Here is a 15,532-nt window from a genome sequence, read left to right on the forward strand (position 1 = left end):
TTGACTAGACAGGAGGGAAACTGTTCTGTCACTCTGGACTAAAATGATATATCACAGCTTTATGAAGTCAGAGGAACCGCCATCTTTCTGCCAGAGGATCATGGGAAAACATGTTGGAAAGTCTCCTCTGTTATTGTTGCAAGCAAATAATATTCTGCAGACATCTTGATAGTAAGTTCTGTAACTGCAGAAATATTTCATATGTCACCGATTACGTTTTTCACAATCATTCTGTCCGTGCGGAAAAACGTAATATAACGTTTACTTCACCTAAAAATTGGGGCCATTTCACCATTTTGTGTGAAGCATGGCCACCATAAGACTGTTACAAAATCAATCTATCCTCAAGGGCTAACTTTGAAGATGAAAGAAGCTTAGTCTTGGTCTCTCTTAACTTAACCATTGGCTTGGTTTGCTGTAAAGGATTTGGCAAGAGTACTAAGCCTGTGGTTTTTGGCATACATGACATGCCTGCATGTCTTTAGGGACGCGACAAAGGGAGTCGGTTATGTAAAGGTGGGCCAAGCCCTTGCTAAGCGGCCCATATGCTGCCCCTGTCGTGCCCAGCCGTGGGTCACCGTGTGCCAAAACTCACAAGCTGTACCAATTACACCACCCACCTCATCTTTGATACAGTGCCCATCAAAACGTTCATCTCTCTCCTCTTTTCCTCGCTTTCTGCATTACTTTCTTTCTCCCTGAAAATGTATAAGACCCAGACCACAGTTCCAGCTTGTTCTCCTTTACCCATAAATCTATTATCTCCACATTCACTAGAGAGCTCTACTTCAGATTTTCTAGACACAGCCGCACTGTTTGCCCAACACAAATATCAGAGCGAGATTTCGGTTAAGTCCTATATGGTTAGAGTTTCCTCTCCAATGCATGTCACTCAGTGAAGAGGGTCATAATGCAATATGCCTCATAATAAATCCATTTTAAAGCAAGCGGTGCAACCATTGAAAAGTTGCATTTTGGAAACTTTTCGGCTTTACTAAAGTACGTGTGATTGGTGGTCACTCATCACAGGAAGATTAAAAGTTCGGTGTGGTCGCCAGGCCATAATAGGTGTTGCAGACCTGCTCAAAAAAGGGCAAAACAGAGGAAGCGGTTCCCCCCAATCCCCCCCACCCCAAGACCTCCAAATTGACCTCCGACTCTGAAAGCTCAACTTTTCCACTTGGCTCTCATCGCTGTTTGCATTTCAGCGGGCCGCAATGCAGAAGATAAATGTATTTGCCTAAATCCAGAGATGTTGATGGGGAGCGGGGAGATCCAAGGACAACAGCACCAATGACAAGAGGCACTTCAAAAAGAGTTAATGAGTAACTGCAGGTCAGGCTCAGAGAAATATGGGGAGACGACTGCGAGAGCGAAAAGAGACAATATAATGTTTGATCGTGAAGGGAGGCCCGACCCCGAAGTCTGATTCTAGCCAGCTTTGCGTCACGCTAAAATCCTTCCCCCTCTTCACATGCTTTCATTAAAGCAGGAGAGCTCATTAATCAAAGTTTTAGTAAAGGAAAGAGGCTATAAGTCGCCCTCTGATGCTTCAGTGCCCATCTACTCACTAGACACACATACGTACAAATTGTCTGGTTACATATTAACAGACATGTGCATGCAGAAAGCTAATTATTACACCGTGTACTGTCAAAGCAGATTTATATTATCGAATACTATAAGATAAGATATTTCCCAATAACGTACTCAATACTAAGGTACACGACAACATGTTCAACTTGAAACGGCAAACTTTTCATGTGAAAATGGTGAAGTTATGCACATGCATATGTTGTGTTCACTTTAGGCAAACATGAGAACTTTACAACCAAAAACTTAAGCACGGTCATGTAGCGTTTCTTTAAAAATCAAAAACGGCAACTACTAGCCTAGCATGCATAATAGAGCAATTTTGTCGTTTTTTTTAATCCGTGTGAACAGGGACAAAAATAATATATTAACACGATGTGCCACTGCGGCTTAGTGGTTAGCACGTTCGCCTCACACCTCCAGGGTTGGAGGTTCGATTCCCGCCTCCGACTTGTGTGTGTGGAGTTTGCATGTTCTCCCCGTGCCTCGGGGGTTTCCTCCGGGTACTCCGGTTTCCTCCCCTGGTCCAAAGACATGCATGGTAGGTTGATTGGCATCTCTGGAAAAATTGTCCGTAGGGTGTGAGTGTGTGAGTGAATGAGTGAGTGTGTGTGCCCTGCGATGGGTTGGCACTCCATCCAGGGTGTATCCTGCCTTGATGCCCAAAGACTCCTGAGATAGGCGCAGGCTCCCCGTGACCCGAGGTAGTTCGGATAAGCGGTAGAAAATGGATGGATGGATGGATGTGCCACTGCCGTTTCAATAAATGGGGAGGTCATTTTAGGGCAGTTTATGCTTAGACAGGTTAAATTATTGATTGGAGATATGCTATTTAACTCCAGCGATTTTAGGACATAAATAGGTGCCCTGAGGCCTTTCAAACATTGTCGTCGAGTGGCACGATTTCCGTAAACAGGGATTGCCAAAAAACTTTTTGAAAACACAAAAAATGACAAAATATAAGAAATTACTATCATACTTATAGGTCACAGAATTTTAAGGTACAGCATGAAAGACAGATTATGGTACTGAGACAAATGTGTTAACATTTAAAAACAGAACAAGGCAATCATTTTCCTTTTGTCTGTATTCAGCCCATCTTGGATGGAAACAAATGTTTGAATATACACAATATATTTACTTTATAAATGCATTTCATTTCGAGCACGCTCAGCGTCCTTTGTTGGACCACCACTGTTGTCTCCTTCCTTCTATTCCTACAACACGATTACATTTCCCTGCTGCCTTTACTATTGTATGGATGATTTCAGCTCTTTGGCAAACACAGTTCCAGAACATCAAGATACACACAATATTTTATGCAAGATCGAGTCTCACTAGATACAACCATCTGTCATAATGCCGGGGGACAATCTTTTTTTCCTGGCACGGTCGACATTTCCATGGGTTCTTCACGTTGGGATTAATGTTTATCTTCATCATCAAAGCCTCAATATGAATGAATCAATCCGCAAAAGCGAACAGACTGCGTGAGCGCCTATGAACTCCACCAGCTGAGCTTCAAACTCTTCCAACCAATCCACAGAATCATCAGTCGGTTCGATCAATCTCACACACAGAACAACAGAGGGAACATTTCTCATAGCAGAGCCGTTGGCACGCAGAGGTCTGCTCCTGCCAGAAAGAAACGCATGACAGAGATGTTCGTCATGTTGAAGGACTGGTCATGTCAACAAGACGTGTATTTAAAGGTTTAAACATACAGAGAAAAATTGATGAATTTGGACTCAGCAGAAGGAAAACGATCTAGTGTGAATATTGTTTTATTAGACACTGTGTTGCTTGGTTTAGTTACATGCATTAAAAATGCTACGGATTTAACCTAAAATATGGACAGATCCAACCGTTTGGATTAAATGAACCCTAAAGGCTGGGTAGTTTTAACCCATAGTTGGGTCAAATGTGGACATTTTCTAGAATTAATCTAAGCCAACGGTTGGGTTGGCCTATATCAACCCAGCATTTTAAAGTGTAGTCAGATATAAAACAGAGTTTTACATACCTCAGAAAGAAAATGATAAACTGACACAGAAAGCAAATGGAGGGTTTGCTAAAATGCTGCGTGACACTGCATAAATCGGGTTACATAAACATTTACTCCTGAAATCAGGTTAAATTAACTTAGATTGGCCGAAATGTGCACATTTAAGCTGAACGTAACACGAATCAGTACTATCAAACAGCACACAACGTTATTCAGAACCAAAAATTGGCAAGCCATCTAGCCATCATTGAGATAACAAACAACTGAGAAGTTCTTCGTCTGTCAGCTAACTCTGTCAAGCCAACAAGGCATTCATCATTTCTCAGTCCTGCCAATTCCTACCTTTCAGATTTTCATAGCACAATCTACACATCACACACCATTAAAATCTCATAGAGGCCTTTACATTCAGCTAAACAACAGTGAGTAATGATTCTCAGATTTATAGAGAAGATATAAGGAGGAGACTGCAAAACCTAAGGGAAAATAGATGGGGTCAGAAGGTCCCATCAACAGCTGTCGGAGATACACCACATCAGTCAAACTCCAACCTAACCCCGGTAATCCACCACAAACACATGTTTCACAGTTTATTTCATCATATTTCTATTACTCAAACCCAAGCATCACTTTGATAACAAGGGTGGTGACTGAAATGATTGACCAATCTTGAGATGGATCACAGCATTGTAAACAACGTGCTGTAAGGGTTTCATTTCCATAATTACAATACGTGTGTACTTGTCATTTATCGGCGCTCCAAAGAAAAAAGAAGGAGCAGCATGAGCACAAAAACCAACCAATCGCGTCGTGGAGGGTATATAAACAGTCAAACTCATAACTCACTCCTTTCTACAGTTTTTCTGGCATAATTCCTTTAACACAACTTTTCTTTCCATCGTTTTTGGGGGTGAGCTTATTTTAAGTCTCATGTTGGAACCCATGCGGACAGTAAGTCAAACCCGTTTACTCTTTGCCAGCGCCCTTGCAGATTATATGTGTGAATTTATAAAAGTAAAATACGCACGCTGGTCATATTCCGCAGTTCAGTGAAGTTTTGCATGCCATGTCAAACCAAAAACAAGGTCTTAAACATACTCATAAAACACAGATGCTTTAAATCTCATATTTTCTTAAATCCACGAGGAAAAACTTCATCTATTTACTACCCTCAAAATGAAACAGTCGAGATGAGAATTATGATGGGGCAGATAAAACCGCGGCCCATGCCAGCCTGGGATTACGTGAAATGCAGGAAAAGAGTTCCACATTCCTCTTTTGGAACTGACTGGAGATTCTGTTTCCATTCTTTGTGTTCTCCCGCCATTAATCTTGAAGACAGAAATAAATTCCAGAAGTGTTTCGAGGATGGAATTCGAACACTAAAACAAGAGGAATAGTCACTGACTCGATTTAATAACTTTAGTGTGTTGATGCGGAAATAATGTGTCCATTGTGGGTCATACTGCCACCTCAATTCTGGTGATATCCAAATCAAATTTAATATTTTGTGCAATTTGCACCAGGACATGCATCCACAAAGACAAACACATTGTCTCAGCATCCAGGTGATCAGAAGATCCTGAGGTATTCTTTTTGGTTCTATTTATTGTCACTTGCCTTAAAAAGCCCCACAAAGATCATAAGATTTGATTTATCTTCCTATCAATATTTCACAGGGTTAAGCAATTTAATTAAATATCTAGATTACATCGGGCCAACTAATAGCATAGACAAAATCATGATCTTTAGAAAAAACGAAGAAACAGAATGTTAAAGCCGATTATTTAAGCAAAAATGAGAGAGGTTATGCCATTTTGTGAATATACAGTAGTTAAAAGAAATTCCATTAAAAAAGTGCTATGTTTCCAGAAGTTATCTTTTTACTTCATTTCAATTGTATTTTTCATTGGCTATTTAGCAATATACAAAATAGTCCTGTTTAGAACTGACAATAATCCTATTAAGCATATTTTCTTGACATGTTAATGCAAAGATAAGTTTACCAGAAACAACCAGCCAAACGTGTCACAGGTGACATTACTATATAAAAAGAGTTGAATCTTTCTTCTTCAAAGCAGTGTTGAAACGCACTTAAACGAAGCCTTTCTTACCAATTCCATGCCATCGGATTCTTCCCTTGATTTTCTCCCAATTTTCCTACATTAGAGAGAAACAGAGAAAATAACATTACTGTATAGCTTTGAAGATTAGGATGCTGTCTTTGAGAGCATCCATCTTTGGCTCTGCAAGCCCGTCCGAAACGCATGTACATGCACACACACATGATCCAAATGAGTTCAGCCCACACCAAAGAGAGCCGTCTGCTGTGATGCTGTGCTTTCTTCTGCTCTCTAAATTAGCTGAGCCGCTTTAAATATGAAGTCTGTGAACCATCAGCACTACCAATGGCCATGAGTGTTGATTCATGCTAATCTGTCTTTATTAAAGTCTCTGTGAATGTGCTTTGAAGTTCTGGTTAGTTCTTGGCCTTTGCGTGTGATCACGTATGTCGCCTTCACATCAAATAACATCAAAGCTGTGTTCTGTAACAGGAAGAGCAGTCAGGTTAGAATTGAATCATTTGAAAATATAGCTACACTTTGATAGTTATGGCCTGTTTCGCAATTGTGATTTTCATCAATTAAAGGGAGAGTTCATCTGTTTACTCACCCTCATGTCATTCCAAACCTGTACGACTTTACTTCATCTGCAGAACCCAAAACAAGATATTTTTAAGTACATTGGTAACCAAACAACACTGGACCCCATTGACTTCCATTGTTTTGACACAAAACCGCGGAGACATTTCTCAAAATATCTTATTTTGTGTTACATTGAAAAAATAGTTATAATCATGTTTTGAATGACATTAGGGTGAATAAATTATGACAATATCTTTATTTACTGGGGAACTACTCAAACAATTTTTACTTAAAACCAGAATCCTCCAGGAACCACTGTGATATTGAAACACGGGATCCTAAAATGCTCCATTAAAACTGAGCATGTAAAGTGAAAATTTCATCTAAATTACATATTAATAACTAATCCTTAGAAATGTAATATCAAATACAGTAATATTTGGCTTGAAAAGTCTCATTTCCTTTCCAAAAACTCCCGGATGGATATTGTAATTCTGATACATATACATCTTGCCTTAGAATGCATGATCACTTTAATTCTCATTTTCCGTCTCATTTTGTCAGTAGATTAAATTTACAACCCAAATAAAAGAGCAACGCAGGTGAACATTCAACAAAAAAATGAATCAAAATCAGCCCAGATGTCCTAACTGGAAATATCCTGTTTTTCCCAATCTAACCTATGAGCACCCAGACAACTGTCCAGCAGGTGTGGGACATATCAGTGATGATCCCAGACCGATGCGTCCCTCAGGAAAACCTGGTATGACAGGAATTTACCGTTAGTGTAAAGACTATAAAGCTCAGAACTGAATCTTCCAGAATGAATGTCTAGTCGCATTCACATAAGGGAGTAGGCATAACTCAGAAGAGACACATGCCCTTGACTTGGTCTGGTCATCCGTTCTTTCTCCTACACATCAGTTCATTTATGATTCCTCCCTCTCACAAACAGGCATTCATAAAAGCAGGCTAATGTCAAAGACAGACAGCGAGACAGACTGCCGGTCTGTACGGCCTCTCTCACTGGCCACTGATGGTAGATGGATGACTCTGATACCAGGATATATCGGATTAAAGAGGAGCGATGAAATACAGCACTGTTTGTTGTGAGTTATTGCCTGGGTCAAACTGCAGCAAGCTAACTGTTAAGATATTGGATGTGCATGAATAAAATCAAGTGGACGTTTTGCATGGAACATTTAGATTATGATATAAAAATGTTGTGCATGATGACATGAGTAAGTGCGTAGGCGAAGTCTTTTAAATGGCCAGTACAACATTTGGATCATTTGTTTCTTTCTTAAGTGAATTCAAATAGAAATTAAATGGGAATAATTTATATATATTTATAAAATTATATATATACACTGTGTATATATATTCGTATTTGGGGTCCAAAATACTGTTTATTAACCTTTGTTCCATTTGAATTTAATTTCCATCTAATTTTCCATTTAACGAATAGGGACATCAAGATGACAAAAAATCCATCCCAAAAAGTTTCTTAAAAATGGCTCATATGATATGACTCGAGCCAAGATAACGTGAACAACCTGAGGGTGAGAAAATAATGACAGAATTTTAGATTTTAGGTGAACTATTCCTTTAATCGTCCTTGTGAAAAAATACTTAGATAAGAATATGATGGCAGCTGCGTAAATGTGCACGGGTTATAAATAAAACCAAGAGTATGGAAATCGTCCTCATGTTTTTAAATCAAGGTAGAACTTCACCGCGCCGCAGGAAAACCTGCAAAAAGGAGAGCAGCCAGAGGCAAGACTTTCCACAAGGTTTTCTTCACGCATACATGTGTTTTCAAACCAGGCGTCTCATTTTCTATCGCCGTTCTGTGCCCTGTTATACCCCACATTGCCCTTACAGCACAAACACAAACAAGCTCAACCCCTTAAAGAGCTCCAGGGGGAAAAGTCAAAGTCATTACATCTATAATCTATATCTTTTTGAAGCGTAGCGCTCATACAAATGTGAAGGAAAACTACGGTGAGCAACGTCTCTGAGCTCTTAAACCCAAACAGGGGAGAGATAAATGTGCAGCAAACGGGTGAGGAGAGGGAACGGCTCTGCCGGCTGAGATTACATCATTCCATCGAGATGTAGAGATTAAATTGTGGTTTGGATCTGAAGTCCTAGGACCACAGTGTTAGACTGCTGAGGCCGAGAGAAAATTCTGCGGCTTTTCTAGGATAAAACTCCCTCGTTTTAGTATAATAAGGTCTGTTGCTGAAGCTAAAGAATAAGTCTGAGACTGACTAACTTCAGAGCATGCAATTTTTGTGACGTGAAGTTTCACATCTACTGTGTTTTACAGAGAAATATTTCACATCGGACAGTTTATAAGTTTAAATTTCACATCGGACAGATAATTTATAAGAAAAAGACATCCAGTGCTTCTTAAAAAGCAATTAATCAGCGTTGAAGATTCTCGTAAATTGATCCATTGACATAAGTAAAGCAATGACCCGCATCAAAATCTCCAAAGGGTTGGGTCTATAGAGTCCTGAAGGAACTAAAGAAACATCTATGCTTAACTATTCTTTCCATAGGCATTGCTTTGTGAAAGTTGCTGAGCTTGTAAGTAAATCTCAATCTTTAATGAGCACATTTACATAAAATGGATGTGCTTTCCCTGAAAAGAAAACTGGACTATGAGTTCTCAGTGAATAATATGCAGATCTTCGAAATACTAAATTCCCTACAAACTCTCTTGGTGCCGCTCGCTCATCTCAAGAAAACTACCTCCAGTGTTCACTCTCTCTGGGAAACAACTTGATCTCTGCCTCCCATTCTCCGTCAGAACAAATGACGTACTCCATCCACACTCTCCGTCCCCGGGCCACTGTTTCCTGCTGCTCTTATCTTCCTGATAAGCCTCATTGCTGCTGGGAATCTGGCATGAGGAAAGAGAGAGTGAGACAGCCTTATCTCACCTCTGCTGGTACTCTGGATGACTGAAGGCCGGGCAGGTGGCTGTTCCGGGGATGGGAATGACTCTGAATGCTTCTGGGAGTGTGGGGCTCAAGATCATTTGTATACAAGGTCATTTACTGTAGAGATCTAGAAGTGGGCTCTTTTGACTAGTATGCAATTATCCACCAAAGATAACCTGACGACCACATAGGAAAAAAACATAAAAGATTCAAACAAATCCTAACACTTTGGCAAACACTATAATATTGTGATGGTACGCTTTGCATGGAAAAGCATCAAATTCAATTATTAAAATTATAGAAATAATCTACCGTTCAAAACATGGTCACTTATTCTAAAATGCAGAAAATATATTTATAAAGAATAATAGTGATCTCATCGAAACTATTGAATACACAAATGTAACTGTAGGATTTATGATAATTATGTTTAGACATCTTTTCAAGAAATATTCCAGCGTTTATAGTAAATATCTTATCAATGTGGGTCATTTTTTATTTTTTAAAATTCATGTACCCTCATAATCTTCAGTTAAAATCTGAAAATGCACATCCATCTCAAATGACGTTAACTTGACGGCTTGGAATGGGCATCCGTTGACTCCACTGCTGTCTACTGCCAGTTTCATTTCAAAATGCAACGGCTGTTTTAACACATCCAATCAATTTGCATGTAAAAACGCAAGCCACGCCCACTAATTTCTCCTCTGAAATTCCTTTTCACTTGGAAATGTTTGAAATACTGAAGTAACAATGATCGCATCTTACGGTTCACTGGGACTTTAAATCAACCATTTTATCAACCAGCTTCTTGATGCCTTACCATGGGATACTTCAAATAGTTCCCATATCCATTTTCTTCCTTATTCAGTCAAAGTCATGCTTTTCATAAGCTTGTATTTAAAAGACTTTCTATCTTCTGCTGAACACAAAAGAAGATATTTGGAAGAATGTTGGAAACAATGGGAGTAACAATTGGCTGTAACGAATGGGCGGCGGTTTACAAAAAAATCATCTTTTGTGTTCTGACAAAGAAATACAGTCATACAGGATTGAAATGACAAGAGTGTAAGTAATGACAAGAGAATTTTCATTCTTGCATGAACTATCACTTTAAAGCGCATTATGTAGTCGAGTACAGTTTTCCTGTAGCTCAGTGGTAAGAGCATTGCGTTAACAATGCACGGTTGTGGGTTCCAGCCCCAGGGGATTGCAAATACCTATGTAACATGTATAGTATAAAGCAATGTAAGTCGCTTTGGATAAAAGCGTCTGCCAAATGCCTAAATGTAAATGTAAAGATTACAGAATGAAACAGAAGTAGAATGTGACACCTGCAAGCATGCATTGTAATATAATTCAGCATATTGATTTACAATTGAAATTCATCATGATATCAAGAAGCGAGCACATTTTAATTGAACAGTATATCACCCTGGACATCGCTTTTAAATCAATACGGGCCTTTCCTTGCGAACAGATCTGCTACAGTTTCTTGAATCCCTCAGTCTCATGTGCTAATAAACTTTCTTCTTGTATAATTCCCATCTCGCCGAGGGCTAATTAGGTATGAAAAGCTTCATTAACTCTGTTAAATGATAGCTCACCTCAGGGCACGACTACAGTGTATGTTTCACAAAACACTTAGTCAGCTAATCATCGCTGCCAGTTTCTTTACCGCACACGTTACAAATGCAGATTTTGATGGGCTACACCATTGTCTTTGCAGTGCATTTGCATGTGTGTGTGCGGATACTGTAAGCACGCACAATTCATGGATATGCTAAATAAGGTGACTCAGTCAAAGAAATGTGCTTACTTGAATTAAAAAATACAATCATTGATGCACACACACCTCAAATCATCCATCATGTTTAATAGTCTCTTATGGTTTTGTGGTCGTCTCCTTATTTTAATGATCAATTTATCCGTCAATGCTAATGGAGAGGCACACTAATTTATAGAGGCTGTACTGTTTGAATGTTAACAGAGTAAAGAATCCTAAAATATGATGCTTTATTCTATACTACAGAACTTAGTCTTAGTTGTGCATGTATAAGTTGAACCATCATTAGGCCAAAGACTGTTGCATTGTTCGACAAGGAAAACATTTGGTTTTTGCATTGCCACTGTAGAAAAGTTTTGCTTTATGGGAAATTATTTCTGGTCTTTTGGGCCACAAAGTCATTTTAGCACGTCGATGCCCAGAGCTGGGCTTTGCAAAGACACATTTATCCAGTTCATTTCAGACACATCGCAAAATTGAAAGTTAGGATAAACACATGCCATTTTTCTGGCTAGGTTGCGATTTCAATTTTGTTGTTTGTTTGCTAGAGTTTGAAGCATGCCAAGCTCTTTAAACTGGAGTCCTGGTATTGTTTTTCAAAGTACCGGAGGTACGTGGATCTTTTTTATGGTTTGGCCTTTTCAAGTCAATGAAATTGGGGAAACCCAAGCCCTCTCACTGGCATTCCTCTGGATTTTTACGATGCGCTTACCAGGCACCATGAATCTGTTTAGAGTGGCCACTGGAAAACTGGAGAGAAAGGATGGACTAGATGCCATCGCGTGATGAAGAGCAGGAAAGTTCTGCAGGCCGTGGCGACCTGCTTCGCTTCTCAAGGTATTTGCGGTGCAGAACTTTGGGTTTGTATAAATGTGAATTTATCTAGTGTCACTCGGCAGGATAATCCGATTCAGTTTTGTATATTCCTACTGTACTTACACCGTCTCCTCTTGTTTAAAAAATTAGTGGACCAAGTAGAGCTTCAAGAGATAATTTGTTTAAACCAAATAAGAAAAGCACGGATTACAACATTGCAAGAAGCGTGTCAAAAAAAATCGGGGAAAAAACAGGCTTTTTGGTAAAATGTGGGTTTGCATTGGGCGCATGTGCAATACTGTGCAAAATTGAAATATTTGTTATATTCCAAAGTTTCTTAGATGTCTATTTTTATCTTTTGCTTCTATGCATGGGAAATAGTCATATATTTAAGACTAGCACAATACTGTACGTTCATGAACATGTACAAACAAAATAAAACCTAACACACAACACATTCAATTAAATGAAATATAATGCTTGATAAGATCACACACAAAGGCCTTAAAAAGTATTTTACAGTGTGATGCTATCAAAAAAATTGTATAGTGTAGTATACCACACTCGTTTTGCTATTCATGACAGCGTGTCCAGCTTGTCATCACTAACTATTAAGGTCGTGTCCTTTACAGATGTAATTGTACAAAAACACTTAGGAAGCTATAATATTACAGTAGAACTGTTATTGTTTTACTTACAGTCTAAAATAAGAAGGTGGAGGTCTTTCCCATGTCCAAAACATCAAAATATGTCCTATGTGTTGGCCTCAGGCTATGGCTAACCATTTATGCGAAAAGCCCCTCTGAGAATCTCCATTTTCTGCTGAAACTCAAACAATTGATGAGTGATGAATAAAAACATCTAAGCCGGTTAACAAAAGAGTGAAAACGCTCAAACACTCTGGAAGTATGAAGCAAGGAATCTGATATCCACGTAGCCATGGGGCATGCCAGAATGGCAAGCTAGCCCCTCACTTAATTCACCTTTAGTTTACCTTTAGATTACCCCTGAGCACTCAAGTGAGAAACAAAAGTGGATGTTACAGTCTGATTTAACATGACGAGAAGGTCGTTTCTTATGGAAGATTATTTGTATGTGGTCTTGTAGCTCAACTGGTAAAGTATGGGGCATGCAAAGGCAATAAGGTCAGAGTTTCAAAGCAACGACAAAAACAAAATTGACTCCACATGCACGCTTTTGTGGCCCAAATTTAACTTCCGGAACACATCCGCAAATAAGAGTCTCTGCAGATTATTTCAAGTAGGAAGAAAAATAAAAAAATTTGGCTAGCCAATATTATTTAGGGTTGGAGTAGAAGCACCTTTACTTGGCTAAACTTAAATAAGACAAAGTACACAACCCATTCAATAAAATTGTATACATTTACTATACAATGCAATATAAATATAAATTAATACTAAGGTCAATTGAAAATGTAAATAGTTATAGTTATATTACTAACCTTTAGCCAGACCAATAAACAAATTAAAAGCAGATGTTAACTTGGAGCCAGGCCTGTGCATCCGATTAAACAGTCTATGATGCCTGAAGGTTTGAGAGACATTGGTTAACACCTAAAAGCCACTATTGCGATTTAAGTGCATTTCTTGAGTCCATCACTCTGTTTCACTTCAGTCTATCTGGGGCATTAAAACTGCACAGTAAGCCACTATCCGTTCAACCACCGTATAGGTTCTTGAGCTAATCTAATATCAGGTGTATTGATCCGTTTCAAAAGGGCCCAGAGCTAAGGCTACATTCATACAGGCTGTGATTGGAGTTTGAGCCACCAGCATCTGTAAATTAACCCCAGTAAAGCAATTTAATGACCTCAGAGACTCTAAGCAAAGTAATCTGGTCCATTTTGTGTTCTTAAGATCTGCTGAGGGAGAATCCCTTAGGTTATCACTATGGTGTTGATACAGTTTAGTTAACATCATGAAGTATGATGTACACATAAATAGTGTAAAGGTCATTATGAACAGCCTTTTCGGGAAGAAGCCCCTAACTTCTAGCATAGAAATATGTAAAATTTCTCTAAAAAATAAAGGATGAACATAAATTTGATTGCACTTGCCAACTTGCACATTGGTGCCCAAAGTTTAATTTCCTTTTTTTCAGCTTCTGTCGATACAACAGGCATACTGAATAACAGCGAATGAGAAGTAGAGCGCATCCACACGGTTCTCTAACCGTGTGTGGATGAGAACGATTCCACCAATTACGCTACACTACAATAGCAAAATAAAACATTCTGCTTGACAGTTATGTTTCTCTGTATTATAAACATTACTGCTGAGTTATGCGTTTAATAAAGCCACGAGGACAAAACTGCCCATGTGAGCGCCTATTCATTTGCATCTTGGCACATTTTAGATTTCAACAACATAAACGTTATGTGGCCCAAACTTGACTTCTGGTAGACCTCCACAAATTATCAGTATAACTGTTGAGTCGTTTAATTTAATTTAATACAATTAATACACCATAGAGTAAAAATGTATTAAATACAATTTTATATTATAACAAAACGCAGACCAAAAGTAAAGTTTGGGCCAGCGTGCACGTCCGATGAAACGTCTATAATGCTTTTCTGAAGTTGCTGCATTGTGCAACCATTTTAATACATCTGCAGCAGACAAATGCCAATGTAAAGTTTTGGAAGTAAATGTGAATCAATTTTCCTACAATAAAACTGTAAAGCTGGCTCATTCCTATACATTTGTTTCCCTAGCTATAGTGGTCGAAATATTTTTTGTATCATAGTGTTACTCACTTTCATGACGCAGATAAACCATGGTTACATGACCCAAAAAGAATACAATGTGTGACTGGCAGAAGGGGAGCTGGGTTAAGGCCAAGCGAAGAGGTTGTAAGGGCTAAAAGAGTGCAACTGGTGGAACACCTCCAGGACATTAATACCAGGCCCCATGACTCTGGAGTCTGAGGGGGTGGAGGTGATGCTGGACTGTAAGGCAGCAGATGGCCCTGGTGAAGCAGGAGTCATACAATTTCACGCTGCATTTTCTGCAGATGTGTCCGCGGTAGCTGAAGCGAGAGGCCGCAGGAGCAAGTGACAACCTTGATTGATACCCAGATACCCTCCGTGTAGCTGTTTAACATTTTAAATAACTCTAATGTCTATTACTTTACCCCATGAATGCTGAAAAACATGCAAAAATCGAATATTGTTGATGTTCAGTCTTTCAACGCTGAAATTGAGAAAAATGTTCATTTCAAAGCTTAAGGAGGATTGTGTACCCTGGATACAGCTGGGTTCAGTCTATTCACCTCTCTCTCTCTCTCTCTCTCTCTCTCTCGCTTTGGTGCACTGAGTCTATTGGCAGAACATGAATGAGTTCATCAATCAATTGACTGCATTGTTAAGCAGATCTTAATTATGCACTGAATTACAAACCAGCAGTGACACACAATTAAGAGAGAGTATAAAACAAAATAAAATAAAGAAAAACATTTATCGTATTTTAATCTACCATGTATTTTTTTATATGGTAAAATTGTAGCCAAAATTAATTTGCGAACCGTGCGAAATGAACTTAATCTTGAAACAAACACATTAATCAAAGTTCAGTTTTTGGCCACTTTACGTATAAAAAGCATGCTAGTAAAGAAAGAGAGGAAGGTGCATGAGTACTTTCCATTCATTTAAATTACTGTGCCATTTGCACTGGGAGGCAGGAATTTCCCAGCGGATATGCCAAAAACATGCTGGTGA

The sequence above is a fragment of the Triplophysa dalaica genome, chromosome 17, assembly GCF_015846415.1.
Source record: "Triplophysa dalaica isolate WHDGS20190420 chromosome 17, ASM1584641v1, whole genome shotgun sequence".
In the NCBI taxonomy this organism is placed as follows: domain Eukaryota; kingdom Metazoa; phylum Chordata; class Actinopteri; order Cypriniformes; family Nemacheilidae; genus Triplophysa; species Triplophysa dalaica.